Here is an 18,408-nt window from a genome sequence, read left to right as displayed (position 1 = left end):
ACATGAGTTTTGTTCTCTCTTATTCCCAAACAACTTATTGCATTTAAAAGAAAGGAAGAAAGAAGAAAGAAGAAAGAAAGAAAGAAAGAAAGAAAGAAGAAAGAAAGAAAGAAAGAAAGAAAGAAAGAGAAAAAAGAAAGAAAGAAAGAAAGAAAGAAAGAAAGAGAGAGAAAGAGAGAGAGAGAGAGAGAGAGAGAGAAAGAGAGAGAGAGAGAGAGAGAGAAGAAAGAGAGAGAGAGAGAGAGAGAGAGAGAGAGAGAGAGAGAGAGAAAGAAAGAAAGAAAGAAAAAGAAAGAAAGAAAAAAGAAAGAAGAAAGAAAGAAAGAAAGAAAGAAAGAAAGAGAGAGAGAGAGGAGGGAGGGAGGGAGGGAGGGAGGGAGGGAGGGAGGGAGGGAGGGAGGAGGAAGGAAGGAAGGAAGGAAGGAAGGAAGGAAGGAAGGAAGGAAGGAAGGAAGAGAAAATGAAGGGTTTATACTTTTGCTTTAGAAGGATTCATTATGGGACAGTGTATTTGATGGATATGGGGAAAGAGACTACCAAGAGGGAAGGAGAAAAGACTTTAGAGGAAGCCAGATTCCCAAACACTTCTGATTTATGAATTGAAGCCCTTGAGTAAATCTTATTCAAGCAAATATTTTGCTATGATATGAACTTCAAAAATGTGATCTAGGTTGCAGTAGCTGAATCAGGCCTTTCCTTGGCTATCAATCAAAAAAGCACACCCATTCTAAAGCCTGTTCAATGGTCTCCTAAACTCATTTGTTTTTCTTTTTGTTCTACCACAATATTCATAACAGTGCAGTTGCATCAAAGCATACAAATTCTTGATTAGGAGAAATCATGGAGATTCCTGTCTAAGCCACTCCTTATATCCTGAAGGGCCGAGAGGGAAAACAACAATCTGATTCAGTATCTTTGCCACCCAGTGGTTTTAAACTTCATCTCAACACCAGTGCCTTCGATCTAAAATGACTTTGAAAGAGACTAGGCACAAATATAAATTTGAACCAGTACAAATACCAATGACCAACAAAAGAAAAACCAAGGTTTTGTTTATTGAATGTTCATTTGATTAAACATAAGACAGCTGCAATATGTCTGTTTCTATTAAAGACACCTTGATGGTTTTGTTCCATTAATGGGCATGTGTTATTTTCAAGTCAGTCTCCAGATCTACTTGTTGTTCATTTTCTTTCATGGGGGGGGTCACTATTGTTCTTTTGAAAAACAACATTACACAGAGATCTCTGCAGTATTCAGGTTTTTTTAAAAGAATCTGTTGGAGTTAGAGATCAAATTGGTAGTTACAGAATAGTCCTGAGGATATAAAATACAGCAGAGGGAATATAGTCAATAATATTGTAATAACTATATATGGTGTCTGATGGGTACTGTATTTATTAGGGTGATTACTTTGTAAGTTATGTGAATGTTTAATAACAGGGTTGTACAACTGAAATTAAAATAATATTTATTATTTAATTTTTATTTAAAATTTTTTATTAAAAATATGAATTGATGCTAATGAAGGACACATGCTTTAAAGTGAATCTCATAACTCACATAGAAATATAAAATAAATATGTGCCCAATATTTTATTTAATGCATTAACTAATGAGGGAACCATTAGGATGTTACAACTGGTTCAAAGGAGATTTCAAACAACTTACACATATAAAGGAAATCCCGAGTGTTGACATAAATGGGCCAATAGATGTGAATCTGAATACTACCCATAGGGTAATAATTGGTTGTGTCCTACTGAACAAAATTCACTTTCATATCTTTGAACAAGAATTACTTGCATTAGTAAACAGCTCAAAGAGGATGAGAGGAGAGGCCCAAACAGAATCAGAAAGCCAGGGAAAGTATGGACATTCAGGGACTATTTCAATGCCTGTGACAATTTTCCTCTACAATCCTATCATCAGAAACCTCCTATTTTTGTATGTCATTCTTTGTTGCAGTTATTATTTTTATTTTCCATATTCATCCTAAAGTAAGAAGAGGAGACAACAAGCTTCCTTAAAAATGGGGTTTCAAATCAACTGCTTTTCCAAAACTGTAATTGCTAAGCATTTGCGAAAGGGAAGCATTGGGTCACTGTATTCTCTGTGGCTGACATCCTTTGGTGGCACTGCTAAGTAGCCATGTACTGTTTGTACAGTTTTCTTCCAATTCTCAATATGGAAAATGTGCTTGTTTTTAATCTACCACCATTTACTGAACTTCAAAGGTCATGTTTGTTTTAAGAAATCTGTTTGACAGCCTATGGTGTACAAGAAAAATTTAGTATGACATGGCAGTAGAGTGTAGAGTAAACACAGTCTCTCAGGTTGAAACTGGGAGTGTTGGGAAGCAGTGGGATGTTTAACCAGCAAACGGCTTCTTGGAGGAGGCCCTTACCTTACTACGGCTACCTTACCTTACACTGCCAATGGAAGCCCTGACTGCGCAGCCTCCGGTTGACCGTTGCCCTCTGACTAGGGGATAGCAGTTTCCAGAAAGACCTTGTTAGGCAGGCATCAAGGCTTCCTGGAAACTTGAAAGGGCAGACTTTCTAGTTTACTCCAATGAGCCATAATGGTTGATTAAGCTTGAGGGTCTTGTATGAGGTGCTCTGGGGGAGTGCAGACCGTGAGACTGGCAGCACAATGCTTCCTTTTCTCATTCACTTCCCCAGGGGCTCTCAACTCAAAGCCTTGCACTTGCACTCATTTCACTTAAAATTTTACAAAAGCCAGAACCCCAGAGATCTCATTGGCTTCTACTGAAATGTGTCTTTGCTGCCAAAAATGTATCTTTTCCAACAGACGCCTATATCTCCCACTTATCTTCCTTTTGGAAAATTGTCCAGCTGTGGATCAGACCGCATACGCTACCCGTCTGATACCCGAGATAAATCTGACTCTGTGACCACAATCATTGTGATTCAAATAATTACATGCTCGGCTTAGTAGTGGGTGCCAGCCACAAATGTGATAATTCCTTCTTCCCGCAGCCTCACACAAAGAGGTAATTTGTTCCATGCCCCCAGCTACAGGTGAATGGCACAAAACATGAGCAATCCGAACAGGGAGAGAAAGGCACATTTAATGGATAAAATGGGTGATGGAGAAATGATCCATGTGCACAATTACTAAATTTGCATTAATCATTTTGGGATGGATGCTCTCATTGTATGAGTCTTGGAAAATCTGGCAGGGGGAAGCTGTTGCCTAGAGGATAGAAATAGCTTTATTCTTGTCATCATAAGTCTGAGCACTGGGAGATTCAATTCCCTTGCCAACTTCTTGAAACTCCAGCCCAAGGCACTAGAGTGTCACTTAAAGCCCTCGACTTCTTAATCAAATTCCAAGTCTTTCTTTTTCCAATATTTAGATTTTACTTGCTCTCAAACAACAGCATCCTGGTATGGAAACAGCACATAATTGAAAAATTATGCACATAATTAGACAAATTAAAAGGTATTCCACAGGTAAATATACAGAAGCTGAAATACAGCTCTTAGTATAAGAAAAGATTTTCAGCATCTTACAAACCATTCATTCCAGTTTATAAATTGTCAGGAACAGTCACTCACTTCAGTGCTACTGAAACCAATGCTTAAACCACAGGTGAAAATGAGAGAAAACCTATGCCAGAAAGGTTGTTTAAAGAACACCCTACCTCTCCAGCTGCACTAAAACTGCAGATAAACATTGAAAACCTTGCAGGAAAACAAATTAAAACACAATTGATGATGAATGAGGGAGCCAATAATATTTACATGTTCATATGAATGGAAGTACCATGGTTAACTTTTTGTTTTATTAGTTACACCTACCTAGACCCCCTTTAACCTGGGAGCAGTTCCTTCCATCCCACAAACTCAGAATCATTCTTGAACAGCTTCGTCTCCATCACTCCCACAAGCACTGAGAGCCTTCTCATGCCTCCTCATGACCACAACCCCCCAACACACACACATACTCCTTTAAGATTTCTCTAGTCTGTAGCTGCTCTACCTGCTTGTACCATCTCTGTGAGCACTGCTCTAAATCCCTTCCACTGGACTCAGTTCTTGTTTCAGAGGCATGCTCCAGAAACAAATATTTTAAACTAAGCATTTTGCTCCTGAGACCTCCCTCACAAAATGGACTTTGGTTCTCCTTGTTCTGTTTGCAGATGACATCTGGAGTAGGCCAAGGGCATCTGGGGTGCCCCTGCAGCATCTGTTACCTCTTCCAACTCCAGTGTGTTTTGTCTGTGTTGTTCCCATCTTTAAAAGCTTTTCTTTTTTCTCATCTAAGAGCCTAGACAAGACAATCAGCATGCGCTGATTGCAAGGGATGGGGAATGGGGGAAATGCTAACAGTTTACAGGAAACGTTGGCCTGCCAACTCTCTGTGGTAGGCAGAATAATGGTCCCAAGTCTATACAGTTGTCAGAGCTGAGGCCCACAGATGGCAGAGCCCAGCTGAAACCAGCAAAGCTACCACCACACCAGAGAACACAGATGGGTGACAGAGTCCAGCCAAAACCAGAATTGCCTAGCTATGCCTCACCTCAATTGCCAAACTGTAAAACTATGATCTAACTAAATGCTTATTGTTTCAAGTTACTAAATATTGGGAAGACCAACCAATACCACAGTTGTCCCTCCACCATCTGACCCCATATGAAGGGTTTGCCAGAGCCCTTGGGTTCCTAGGTCCTTGGGAGCCTAGGTTCTTGTATGCTATGGATAAATTGTCACAAGCAAGCCCTGTGACTTTCATCATTTAACTATCAAGCTTTTCATCTGTAAAATAAGAAGTTGCTACCATGTGATAGATATACAATACCACATTACCTTTATGACTTCATCAAGGATAAAAAGAAAGAAGGATTTCAAAATATTCCTTTCATTAAAATAAACAAACAGTGTGATGGATATGTGCTCCACAGATTACCTCTTCTTATGTGACTGGCCGAGAGAATATTAACAACTCTGAAAGCAAAATTGAGCCCTGAGTTGAATATATACGTTTATTTCACTTTTCCTTTTCTCATTCATAAGCAACCACAGCATAAGAAACTGAAAGATACAGTTCAGTAACAATAAAAATAAATGGTGAACAATATTTTTAAAAAAGAGTGTTTGAATTATCAATAATGAAGCCCTATTACTAGACCTTAATCAAAAAATAATACGTTGCTCTCTGATTGTATATAACTTAGTGACTTTGCTTTTGTATTAGAAAACAAAATCTAGAAATCAGCTCTTTGCTTTCTGAAATAAAGCTAATCGCCACAACACAATTGAATATTTACATAATTTTAAATGTAAGATGATCAAAATTGTATGTGTCATCAATTTATTTCCTCTCAGTTCTAAATCCGTCCTCCTTAACTCCACTTTGTGATGCTGACGTTGGCCTAGAACATTTTTTTTCCTGTGCCAGGTGGCACAGTGTCAGGCTTTGTCAATAGAGGGAACTGAAGAGATACTGCAAGACCCACACAGAAGAAGGCGCTCCACCCCCAGATTCAGGAGGCCCTTGTGTTGAAGCTCCCAGTGGATGGCCATGCAGAAGACTCAGTGACAGTCACTCTCTGGCAACTTCCTTGGCCACAGTGGATGCTATAGGTAAGCTCAGTTTGCAAGTTACTCTGCCCTGAGCTGGCTGCTTTCCGTGGACAGACTCCAGCTCTTAGTACTTGTATTACTATGGTACATGACAAACAAGCACTATAATGTCATTTTGATCCCTTTTGACTAGCAGTATGCTATTATCGTATCAAAAAATTAGCATATCAAAAAGGCGCGAAAGCTAACAATTCTTGTATTGTTTCTCAAGTTTCAGAAATAAGATGTCCTGTTCCTCAGAGTGGGAAGCGTAACTCCACTATCAAACAATAAGCAAATTACAAGAGTTAGATCCAGGCTAATGTTTCTTTCTGGAGAATATAAATTCATTAATTATAGTCAGAAGAGTCAGGAGACCTAGTCTTAGTATGTAGAATACCAATCATGGTTTTAGGGAGGTCTCAATCTAAAATAATAGTAATACAAACACTTATTCAGCCTTAAAAATATTGCAAATTTCTGCTTAAAGAGAATGGAACTCTCTTTAGAAACTTATTGTGGACATGGGCTAGAAGTGAGTCTTGTGCTTATAGTGTGTCTTAGGCCAGGCTCTGCAGAAGCAGACCTTACGGAGAGGATTCTCTTGCTGGTGTTGCATTCAGGAAACAGTCCCAGGAGAAGATCACCTTCAGCCCGCTACTGCAGAACTCTGGAGTTTCAGATTTGCCCCAACTTGAAGCATGGGAGCTGGGTTCTCATACTTTCCTAAGGTAAGTCACTGGCTCAGCGCCTGCTAGAGGAGAGCCCCCTTCCAGGCATTTCGGGCTCTCTGCCAACGCGAGCAGAGCAGCTCTGGTAAACCGAGAACTGACTTCTGTAGAGGGTGCAAAAGCACAGGGGGGCCCATGGGGTGCGGGAGACGATGGAGTTAAGGATGGACCCAAGGGCATCTGAGCAGAACAACAACAGTATCTGCTAGTTAACAAAAGAAAAGAATTCTTCTGCCTTCTTCGTATTTTTATTTCAGATGATTGCCAGAACTATTCTGAACAAGGCGCAACAGAAAAAATCCACAATCAAAGAACTTACCAGAAGAGCAGGCATGGTGTCAAATAGTGATGACCAGAAGTGGGTTTAGTAACCCACAGAACTCTCTAAGTCAAGACCCCTCTCTTGCAAAATAAACAGCAATGTTCTAAGGAAATACAGGGAGTCACACAAAATGTAAAGATTACATTGAGTTTGTTTGAGTATAGCCAGTGGGACTGTCGAGGTGCAGGCTTTCTCCAGGGGCCTCGAGGGACGTTTTTCTTCTTAACACGTCTCTTTATGTATTTGTTGGAGGCTCCACGCTGAACCTAAATATTTAGGTATGCTTTCCAATTTGGGTTCAGAATACTTCTTTTTGGTTTTATGCAGCCTGAATCTGAATCATGCTCATGCCCCGACGATGTCTAAACATTGAAAGTAAAAAAGTAGAGAGAAAACTGCTAGGCCGCAGAATACAAAAGATGCAGGGAAGGGTAGGTTTTTTAAAGGCTGCAACTAAAATGAAACTGATAAAATTATTATATACAAAACCTGAATCTCATAGGAAAAAATATATGGGCAAGCAAGATAGTTTCAACATAGTTTAAGTGACCGAGTAGAGATGCTTAAGGAATAGAGAGCACCAGTATCTGTGTTTATGCCAGGTTCTGAAACATCACTCGGATCCAGAAAATATATTTACCTGAAGATAAATCTCAGTTTGCAATAATATTCTAAGAGGGGAAGATACACAACGAACGCCAGGAATGATGAGCTACAGTGTCCAACGTTTTTGTTTCTGGCGGATTTCACCCTACATAATACAAATAACATATAAATATATACACACACACACACACACACACACACATACATATATATATATATATATATGTCAATTTTGGGGCAAAGAATAAAAAATACAAATCAATTTCCACTTCTTTTCAAAACAGTGAAGGATGATATAACAAGATTAATCAGGTAAATCAGAATAATCAGAAAAACTTATTCTCAACTTCACAAAACTAAAAGTAAAGAGACATCAGTGTCTTTGGAAACAGGGAGGGTGGTTGAAATATGAAGAGATAAGAAGAGCAGAGAGAAAATTCAGTGATATGGGAATCAAACATCTATTCCTTCTTTCTCTCTCACTCTCTCTCTTCCTCCCAGTCTTTCTCTCTCCCTTCCCTCTTCTTTCTTTCCTTACCCCTTTGCTAATGAGGAATGAATTACATATAATCAAGTGTACTTAGTATACTTAATCTTTAAAATATAGTTTAGTGATAGACTTTTTGCACACACACACACACACACACACTCACATACACACCCCTGTATGATCATTTCCATCTCTCCAACTCCCAGTTCAATCCCCTAAGGAGCAATCACCTTAATCTCTATCACCATACATAACTTGTACGAACCTTTCAGCTTCTGTTAAGTAGATTCACACAGTATGCATTTTTATCTCTCTTTCTTATGTTTGAGATCATCATGTACTTGAGATTACCCATGTTGATGCATGAATCAGAAGTTTTTTCTTTTTTATTGTTGTTCGTGTTCCATTGTATGACTATATGACATTTTAACTATCCTTTCTATTTGTGAAGGAAATTATAACTGTTCCTTTTGAGGAGCTAATATGAGTGCTACTTCTACGTGTTAAATGGCGGACATAAGACTCATTCCTGTTTGGCATGTGCCCGGGAATGGGATTGCTAGGGCAGAGGGCATAATGCTTGGCTTTGTAGACACAGGCAAAGTCTTCCAAAGAGGTTAGTCCAATTTGCATTTCCATCAGCATTATATTGGTGTTTGAAATGCTCCACATTCTTCCTAGCATTTGGTATTTCTCTCCACTTGATTTAAACATTCTGTTGAGTTTAACGTGTATAACCTTGTGTTTATAATTTGCATTTCCATGATAACTAATGATGTTAACTGCCTTTTCATGCCTATTGGCCATCTGTTAACTCCTTTCATGACTTTTGCTGTTTCTAAGCTGGGTCGTTGATCTTTCTCAGTGATTTGAAGTAGTTCTGTACATATTTTGAATATAAGTCCTTTACAGATATATTTTTATAAACATCTCCCATTACATGATTTGTTGTTTCACTCTTTCAATAGATTCTTAGTAAGAACAGAGTTCTTAATTTAAATAACTTCTTAATTTCTTTTATGGATAGTAATTTTTGCAATCAAATCTGTTTTACTGATGTTTTTGTCTTTTCTTACATGGTACTATACTGGCTTAATTACTATAGATTTATAATAACACCATATTCTGTAATATTAGACCTCAAATATTTCTTGAATATTGTATAGCTAATCTAGATTCTTTGTATTTAAACATTTATTTTAGAACAAATTTGTCAATGTCCACAAAAAGATTATGCTAAGATTTTATTTAGCATTATATTAAATTTATAAATTTGAGGTAGACATCTTAAATATATTTACTGTTCTGGTTCATGAATACGTTATAGTTCTCCATGAGTTTAGTTCTTGAATTTCTCCTAGTAATATCTTATAGATTTAAGTATGAATATTGTGCACATTCTTTATTAGATTTACTCCTAGACATTTTATGCTTTTTGCTGCTATGGGAGATGGTGTGTGTTTTTATTTTTATTTTATTGGGGATTTTTTTGTGGTTGTTGTCTTTTACTTTATTTACTTATTTATTTGTTTGTTTCCCATTAGCATTTATCCCCTCTATGCCCTCTTCCACCTCCACCCACCCCTCCTTCCCCCCTCAATCACCACACTCTTGTCTATGACTCTGAGTTCTCTCTTTTTTCCTTTTTTACTCAACCCCTTTCCATCACCCCAACACCCCCAGCCCCGAGCTATCTGCCTGCTTTCTGTCTATGAATCTGTCTCTAATTTGCTTGGTGGTTCAGTTTGTTCATTAGATTCCACATATGAGTGAAATCACATGATACTTTCCTTTCTCTGTTTAGCTTATTTCACTTAGCTAATGTTCTCCAGCATGGATGGACCTGGAGAACTAGGGAGGTGGAGGAGGCTATAAGGGGGACAAATGATGAATGGAGGCTTGGCCTGGGGTGGTGAACGCACAATACAGTGTAGAGGTGATGTGTTGTGGAACTGTGCACCTGAGGCCTATATAATTTTGTTGACCAGAGTCACCCTAAAAAATTCAATTAAAAGGGGAAAAAAAGTAAACCTTTTTAGGAAGTCGTATTATAGCAATGCATAGATAACACATCATCTAGGAAGACAATTCAAAACTGAAGATAGTCCTGCCGGGCGTGGCTCAGCTGTTGAGCATTGACCCAGGATCCAGGAGATCGGGGTTCAATTCCCGGTCAGGGCACATGCCTGGGCTGCGGGCTCGATCCCCAGTCAGGGGAGTGCAGGAGGCAGCTGATCAATGACTCTCTCATCATTGATGTTTCTATCTCTCTTTTCCCTCTCCTTTCCTCTCTCTGAAATCAATAAAGATATATTTTAAAAAAAACAAAACTGAAGTTAGAAATATACTTTGATGAGCAGGGTTAGAAAAAAAGAACAGCAGCAGCAGCAACAAGTCAAATACATGAGTAATACAATAGCAATAAGTACATATCTGTCGATGGTTACTTTAAATGCAAAAAGGTTAAATGTTCCAATCAAAAGACATATGGTGGGAAACCCTTACATATGCTGTCTACAGGAGACTCACTTCAGATCAAAAGACAGTTGCAGACTGAAAGTAAAGGGATGGAAAAGGATATTTCATGAAAATGGAAACAAACAAAAAAAGTTGGGGTGGCAGTACTTATACCAGACAAAATAGACTTTAAAACAAAGGCTATCCCAAGAGACAAAGAAGGACTCAGCAATTCAACTTCTGGGTATTTATCTGAAGAAACCCAAAACACTAAATCAAAAAGACATATTCATTCCTGTGCTTATTGCAGCATTATTTACGATAGCCAAGATATGGGAGCAACCTCAGTGTCTGCCAATCAATGAATAGATAAAGAAAAAATGGTGCATATCTACAATGGAATATCACTCAGCCATAAAGCAGAATAAAATCTTGCCACCTGCAACATGGATGGACCTAGAGGTAAGTGAAATAAGTCAGAGAAAGACAAATTCCAGGTGCTTTCACTTATATGTGGAATCTAAAAAAGCAAAATAAATAAATAAGCAGAAGAGAAATGGACTCATAGATACAGAGAACAATTTGAAGTTTTCCAGATGGGAGTAAGGATGGGGTGATGGGTGAAAAAGATGAAGTGATTTAGAAGTACAAATTGGTAGTTACGGAATAGTCACAAGGATGTAAAGTACAGCAAAGGGAATACAGTCAACAGTATTGTAATAATTACATATGGTGTTAGACAGGACAAGATTGATGAGGGTGGCCACTTCTTAAGTTATGTAACTGTCTATTTAAGGGCTTATACACCTGAAACTAGTATAGTATTGCACGTGAGCTGCAATTTAAAAATTAAAAAATATTTTTAAAACATTATTTTATTGTTTCCTTGATAAGAGGGATGACTGAAAAGTAAGGAAATGAGGCAGAAATGCTGTCTTAGCTGAGACATGAAAAACCAGTAGTTTTATCCAGGCAAAGAAGGGGAAGTATACATTTAGAAGAAGCAGAAATAATATGTGAAATTTATAAATAAAAATATTAGCTCTCTCTGAACAATATCCTCTGAATATATTATTCAATATCCTCTGAACAATATCTCCTAATTATAGCTTTCTATGAGCCATATTGCCTGATTAACCTTTAAATGGAATTGTTTGGTTTTTCTCTTATGGATTCATTATACCCAGCTCCATCCCCCCTACCTCAACCCCACCCCGACTATACAGCATGTTGGAGGATAATTTTTTTATTTTTACATTGCAAAGAAGATATAGAGCCATATGATCTTTAATATCCCAGTACCAAAGATAAAAGTCCTATCACAGTTTTCTTAGAAAAGGGATAGTTTTATTCATGTTACTGGAATGAACATGAAGTTGGGCTACAGAGTTAGGTTTCCATTTTTCTTTCATTTTTTCCCCTTCAGTTCCTCACTTGACTATGTACTGAAATGGTGCAAATTTTCATTTTACCTTCCATATATAGTAGACTTTATGTAATGAGTTAAAAGAGATACTTAAAGTATCTAAGAATCTCCTACAAAATGTTTAAATTTAAACTTTTAAGATGTAATGTTTTTAAGGCATTTTTAAATGGTTTTGAAACAAAATTTTAATAATTACATATCTAAGTGCATATGAATGCTCAATATGATGCATTACTTTACTCTTAAGTTCAGCCTTTTGAGAATCGAAAGAACAAACTATTAAGCACTCAATCACAATATATGAATACATTCTCTTTCCTCTACTAAATATAGAAACAAAAGTAACCCATTCAGATAAAAGGTTGATATAATACAATAAAACAGAAATTCAGAATATAATAATGATTATTATTCTGGTAATGATGATGGCCTGATGATTATTAAAACAGTGATGATCATAATAAAAGCATCTAAAATCTATTGAAAGCTAATCATGTACCAGTATTTTACATGTTGAGTCATTGCTTTCTCCTGAAAAACCTTATTGGTTATGTGTGATTATCAAGTCTTCTTTTATGAAAGAGAAAACTAAGAGAGTTTGAGTACGATGTTCAGAGTCAAATAGCTAGTTAACCTTAGAACCAGGATTTGAATTGAAGACTGACTCATGCCTATACTCTTAACTCTAGGCTATATTATCACTAATTTTGTTGCTTAGATTTATTATGTTTAGCCAAAAAATAAAGAAATAGCAATACTAACCAAAGACATCTCCTGTTTGGTGACTTCTCACAAGAAAGCAGCCCCCCCAAAATTATTCACAGAAGCTCGTGTGTGTGTGTGTGTGTGTGTGAGATGTTGTAACAACCTGACCTTTAGCTATTGGGTTTATAAAATCGAACACTGAACTCTACTTAGGGATTTAAGAGCCTCTCCTTCATCTTCTCTAAGCTTGGGGGAAAAAATGTTTTTCTTTTTCCCTTCCAGGGGTGAGAGGTGGCCTTTTTACTAATCTCCAAGAGCGCTTATGAATTAATTCAAACCTGGTAAAATCCTTCACTTGAAAGACAGGAGGTGGTTATGTTATGGGACCTCTGTTAAAGAAACGGGGGCTTTGAAGGTGCGGCCCCGTCTCCATAAGTTATGTATTCTCGGGAAGGGAACATCAAAACTGTTCCAATACTTTTCAGAAAAAAAGCACTTCTTTTATGTGTTTTATTTTGAGAACCAATCTGCCAAAATAGCATTAATCTTCTGAATCTTTCTTTAAACCTTAAAAGATTTTAATTCTAAAATACTCTCTGCAAAAATCGAGGATGGAGTGGCAGGTTGGTGGGCTATTAAGGGAACCTCCATATAGGGCAATCAAGGAGACAAATAAGAAATATTGCACAATTCTAATTTTATTGAACTCCTCACATTTAGTATTTGTTCTTTAACCTTACCATCAGTTTATAAATTTTCATTGAAAAATGTATATATCCAGAGAGTTGAAATATGATTTTTAAAAATATAGTCAATTGAAATTCATACATAGGGAAATTTTTCAGACTCTAAGACAGTTACTTTCAGTGTGAATTATTTATTTTATTTGCCCTCTGAGTGACAAAAAATTTCCACATGCCTGGTTTTAAACTGTGAGAAAAACATGAATGCTTCTGTTTTAGAATAAACATAACAAAAAGATAACTGTTTTCTATTTTCAACATAGATGTTTTTTGTAGTTATGTCAAGTGTTTTGGGCAATGACTGTACTTCACACACAGAAAAGTGTTACCATCTCCTGGGTACTCATGGAAACTGCATAAATGATAGCAGTGTTAGTGGTAACAGCTCCCAGTGTGTTCAGTACAGACTTGGTAATTCCTCTGTTAGGAGCTCTCATTCAAGTGAGCAAAGAGGCAAAATTTTAAATCGTTGTTAAGACTTTTCCAACTTTTTCAATCAGCCCACAAAGTAAAGTGAAATGATTCCACAAGTTTTAACTAAACAAACATTTCCAAGCAAATCAGAGTATAAAAGGGTGTTTAATCCTAAGACATTTTCAGGTCATGTAAAAATTGTTTGTCAAATATAATTGTTCTCTGTCCCTTTTTAAACATCATGCTGTTTGGCTTTGAAATGTATTTGATTATAGTAAAATTGACAGTACACAGTAATTCATATGTAGATTCGAGAACAGTGAGTACAAAGACTCAGAACCTCAAAGAGAGCTGCAAAATATAATTATAAACTGGGACAGACAGAATCCTCAGTTTCTGCAAGCACCTAGAGATATTACTAGTGGAAATAGAGTATAAAATATTGTACATATTCCAGTAACTACCCCTGGGAATTTACTAATATTTCTAAGCCTCCTTTCCCCAATGGGGAAAAAAAATTGCTCTTCAGGCATAAATTATTTATAGAAAAATAAAATTTCTTTATTTTATGTGCTGTTTAAAATCTTATAAAATACTTACATGTGTTTAAATGTTAAGCAAATATTTATATATATAATGCACCATATATACATTGTATACACATGTATATCATATTCTGTATACATATATATAGTGAAAGAACTTCAATTTAAAATGGAACCAAAGGATATTAGATGGAGACTCTCATGCATGTGCCCTCAGAAGAACAGAAATTAAGAACTGAGAGACTGATTTTTCCTAAATGCCTGATTTACAGGAGACTGAGAGTTATCTCCTGACCAGTGAACAGCCACCAAACGTCTCTCCCCAGATGCTTCTCATCCCTCAAGCAGATGAACTTACTGCGTAGACTCAGGCTGGACACTTCTTATCCATAAGTAAACCTCCTCCTAAACTCTCAGTGGACTCCCCTGTGGCTTGCTATAGCATGCATTTATAGAACTGCAATTCTCCTGCTATTCCCAAATAAACTCAATTTCTGGCCATTTGAGCTTGCCTCAATTTACCTTTTACTTAGGTGATATAATATATACACTTATAACTCAAAACAAAGTTCCTGTGATTGATATTGTTAACCATATCTTGACATCAGAAATCTAAGGCTTATAATAATAAACTATCCAAAATAACATAATTAGCAAATGGTAGACCTGGATGCAAAGTTAATCGTTTAAAATTAAAGTCCTGTGCACTTCCCAGCACACCAGGAAAGGAAAAATATCCTAGAATTCTTACTTTAAAAGTTGCCATCCTTCCTAAATGTGGAACACTAGAATGCAATATTTAGGTCTTTATTGTTGATATGTCCCAGTGAGGGTCACCTCTTTTCTTCACCTTACCAATCATGGCTTCATACTTTAGTGATTAGTCAAAAAGGTAAATGAGATTAAATCAATTGTTAAGACAAACCACCAGGTGAAACTGCATAAGTGACTACTTTCACAGGTTAATTATCTCTCCTAGGGAAAGACTAGAACCCCAGAAGGAATTTGGACACCCTAATATATCATGGATTAAGCTCATGCCTTTTGAAACCACAGCAATTTTTTTCACCTCAAAATAAGCTAAATGGAAGAACATCAGAGGAAACAGAAATAGAAACTGGATTCACCTTTTTTTTTTTCTTACATAAAAGAATTTACTCTGCAAGCCTTTTAGTTAATCATCTCCCATTGAAGAGTGTAAAGCTCCTAAGTACTGCAATTGGGGGACATCTTCAAAGAATCCCAAACACGCTCTGGTTTCGAGGCAAACCCTACACTTCACATTATTCATCATTTCCACTGTCAGAAGCTGTATTCTCATCTATTAGATTATCAGCTAGATGACATTTATCGCTCAGCCATTGTTCACTTGAGAACACTTTACAAGTATCTTTCCCAGCTGGCCAAAAAGAAAGATCTGAAAAGAAATGCTGGAGCAGCAATATATTTGAAAACGTACCGACAGTTTGACAATTCATAAAGCTGTGTGAAATGATTCTGGTAATGGCCAAGATGAAGCAAACCCACAATAGCTTATAGCTCAGAATGCTAATAACGAAAACTTTGGAAAGAATATAAAAAGAAATGACAAAAAGATGCTCAAAAATAAACAATAACAGACAGATTGAGGAGAGGTGTCAACACTTGAAGAAAGCCTAGCAGAGGGGTGAGTTGATAGTTTGTTTCTCCCCCCTCCTTTAGCCCCATGTTTGATCTAAGAACAAACTGAGCCCTTAACTGCACAGAGGGAATCAATAGGAAAATATTTCAGGGAAACACTATTTTTAAAGCAACAGGGCTGGGAAAAAGAAACTCTCCAGCTGGAGAATGCAGGAGGAATCCCTGGAGGCTTTGTTGTTGTCGTTGTTGAAATTTTGTTTTGTTTTTTCTTTGTTTCTTTCCTGGACCCGCTCTGAAGTCAGCTAATGTTAACTGGTTGCAGCAGCAGAGAACCCCAAAACCATCAGAGAGCTGGATCGCCCACACATTGCTGGCAGGGCTGTGTAATGCTCCCAGCTCTCTGGAAAGCAGTGTGGCTGTTCCTACTAAACTAACCTTGCGCTTACCATACAACTCAGCATTTGCACTCTTTAGTAATTAAACCAGAGAAGTGAAAACTTATGGTCACACAAAACCTTGTACAGGAATATTCATCATAGTAGCTTTATTGATAATAGCCCAAACTGTAAACAACCCAAATAACCTTCAAGGGACAAAGAGTTAAGCGGTGGTACAGCCTCGCCAAGAATACTGCTCGGTAATAAAAAAGAAAATAAGTAATGATAAATGCAAGAACCTGGGTGGAACTCAAGGGAACTTTGCTGGGTGAAAAGACTACCTCAAAAAGTCACACATTATATGATTCCACTTATGTAACATATCTTAAATAACAATTTATAGAAATGGAGGGCAGATTAGCAGCTGACAGAGGTTAGAAAGCACATGGATAGGAATATTGAAGGAGGTGATTGAGATTATAAAAGGGGCAGGTGACAGATCCTCGTGACAGAATTGTCCTGTATCTTGAGTATTATGATAATCACACAAATCTAAACATATGAGAAAATTCCACAGAACCAAATAGATACACACACACACACACACACACACGTGTGTGTAAAACTACTGCAACCTGCATAAGATCGGTAGGTTGCATCAATTTATTAATTGTGGTATGTGCCCTAGTTATTCAAGTTGTAACAGTAGCAGAAAGCTGGAAAACTGGGTAAAGGTATAAACCCAGTTTGTATTATTGCTTACACCTGCAGGTGAAGGTACAATTCTCTCAAAATAAAAAGTAACTTTTTTAAAAAATCACAAAATCCCTGAGAGAAATTCTAAGAATATATAGCTAAATTCCACTTGAGCATTGCCTTTCTGCATAGTTGTATTTTCATTTTTATTCATCCCTAAGTACTTTCTATTTTTCATAATGATCTTTCTTTGCCCTGTTGGTTGTCTAAGAATGTGTTCTTTAATTTCTATATATTTTAAACATTTTTTTTTCAGTTTTCTTTCTGTAGCTGATTTCTAGCTTCATTCCATGGCAGTCAGAGAAAATACTTTGTATGAGTTCAATCTTTTAAAATGTATTGAGACTTGTTTTATTGCTTAATATTTATTCTGTCCTTAACAATGTATTTCAAGTGATTCTCTTGTAACAGCATATGTTTTATCCAATGTGACAATCTCTGTTTCTCATTTGGTGTTTCATGTACTTACACTGATTACAGGCCAATACTCTAACTGATATGGAATTGTAAGGGCCCTGAATAGTGGAAACAATTTTCAAATAGAATAATAAAGTTGGAGGATTCACACTTCCTGATTTCAAAACTTATGACAAAGCTACAATAATCAAAATAGTGTGTTGCTGGCATAAGGATAGATATATAAGCCAAATGGAATAGAAGTGAAAGTCTAGAAATGAACCTGTACATTTTTGGCTAATAGATTTTCAACAAAATTGCCAAGTCCATTCTTGGGGAAAGAATAGTCTTTTCAATAGATGATGAGACAACTGGATTTTCACATGCAAAAGAATAAATTTCATATCTTACTTCATAACATGCACAAAAATTAACTAAAACTTAATCAATGATATAAATATAAGAAGTAAAACTATTAAACTCTTAAAAAAAAGCAGAGGGATAAATCCTCATGACTTTGGATTTGGTAATCTATTCTTAACATGACATCAAAGCATGAGTAACAGAAGGGGGGGGGAAATAATTGGACTTTGTCATGATTTAAAACATTTGCACATCAAAGGACATTATCAAAAAAGTAAAAAGATTACCTAAAACATGGGAGAGAAATTCACAAATCATATATTTGAAAAGGAATTAATATTCAGAACATAAGGAAATCCTGCAACTCAAGAACAGAAACCAAAATACCAAATTTAAAAATGGGCAAAGAATTCAAATAGTCATTTTTCTAAAGAAGATATACAAATGGTTAATAAACACATGAAACGAATACTCAATATCATTATTCATTAGGTAAATGCAAATAAAAAATCATAATGATATATCACTTTGCACCTAATAGGACAGCTGTTATTCAGAAAAAAATATAAGAAAGGAAAGGAAAACAAGTATTGGTAAGAATACAGAGAAACTAAGTCCTTGTATATTGCTACTAAAAATGTAGAATGGTACAGCTATTGTGGAACACAGTTTGCTCATTTCTCCATGGAAGAACCTCATAATCTGGCAATTCCACTCCTAGGTATTTCTCCAAAGAGTTGAAGTCAGGGACTCATACAGATATTTGTACAACAATGTTCATCCCAGTATTATTTACAATAGCCACAAAGTGGAAATTCTCAAAGGGCTCATCAACGGATGAATGGATCAAGAATGGACTATTACTC

This window comes from Miniopterus schreibersii (assembly GCF_964146895.1).
Source record: "Miniopterus schreibersii genome assembly, chromosome: 5".
Taxonomy (NCBI): domain Eukaryota; kingdom Metazoa; phylum Chordata; class Mammalia; order Chiroptera; family Miniopteridae; genus Miniopterus; species Miniopterus schreibersii.
The sequence above is the reverse complement of the archived record's forward strand: the minus strand, read 5'-3'. Positions refer to the sequence as shown.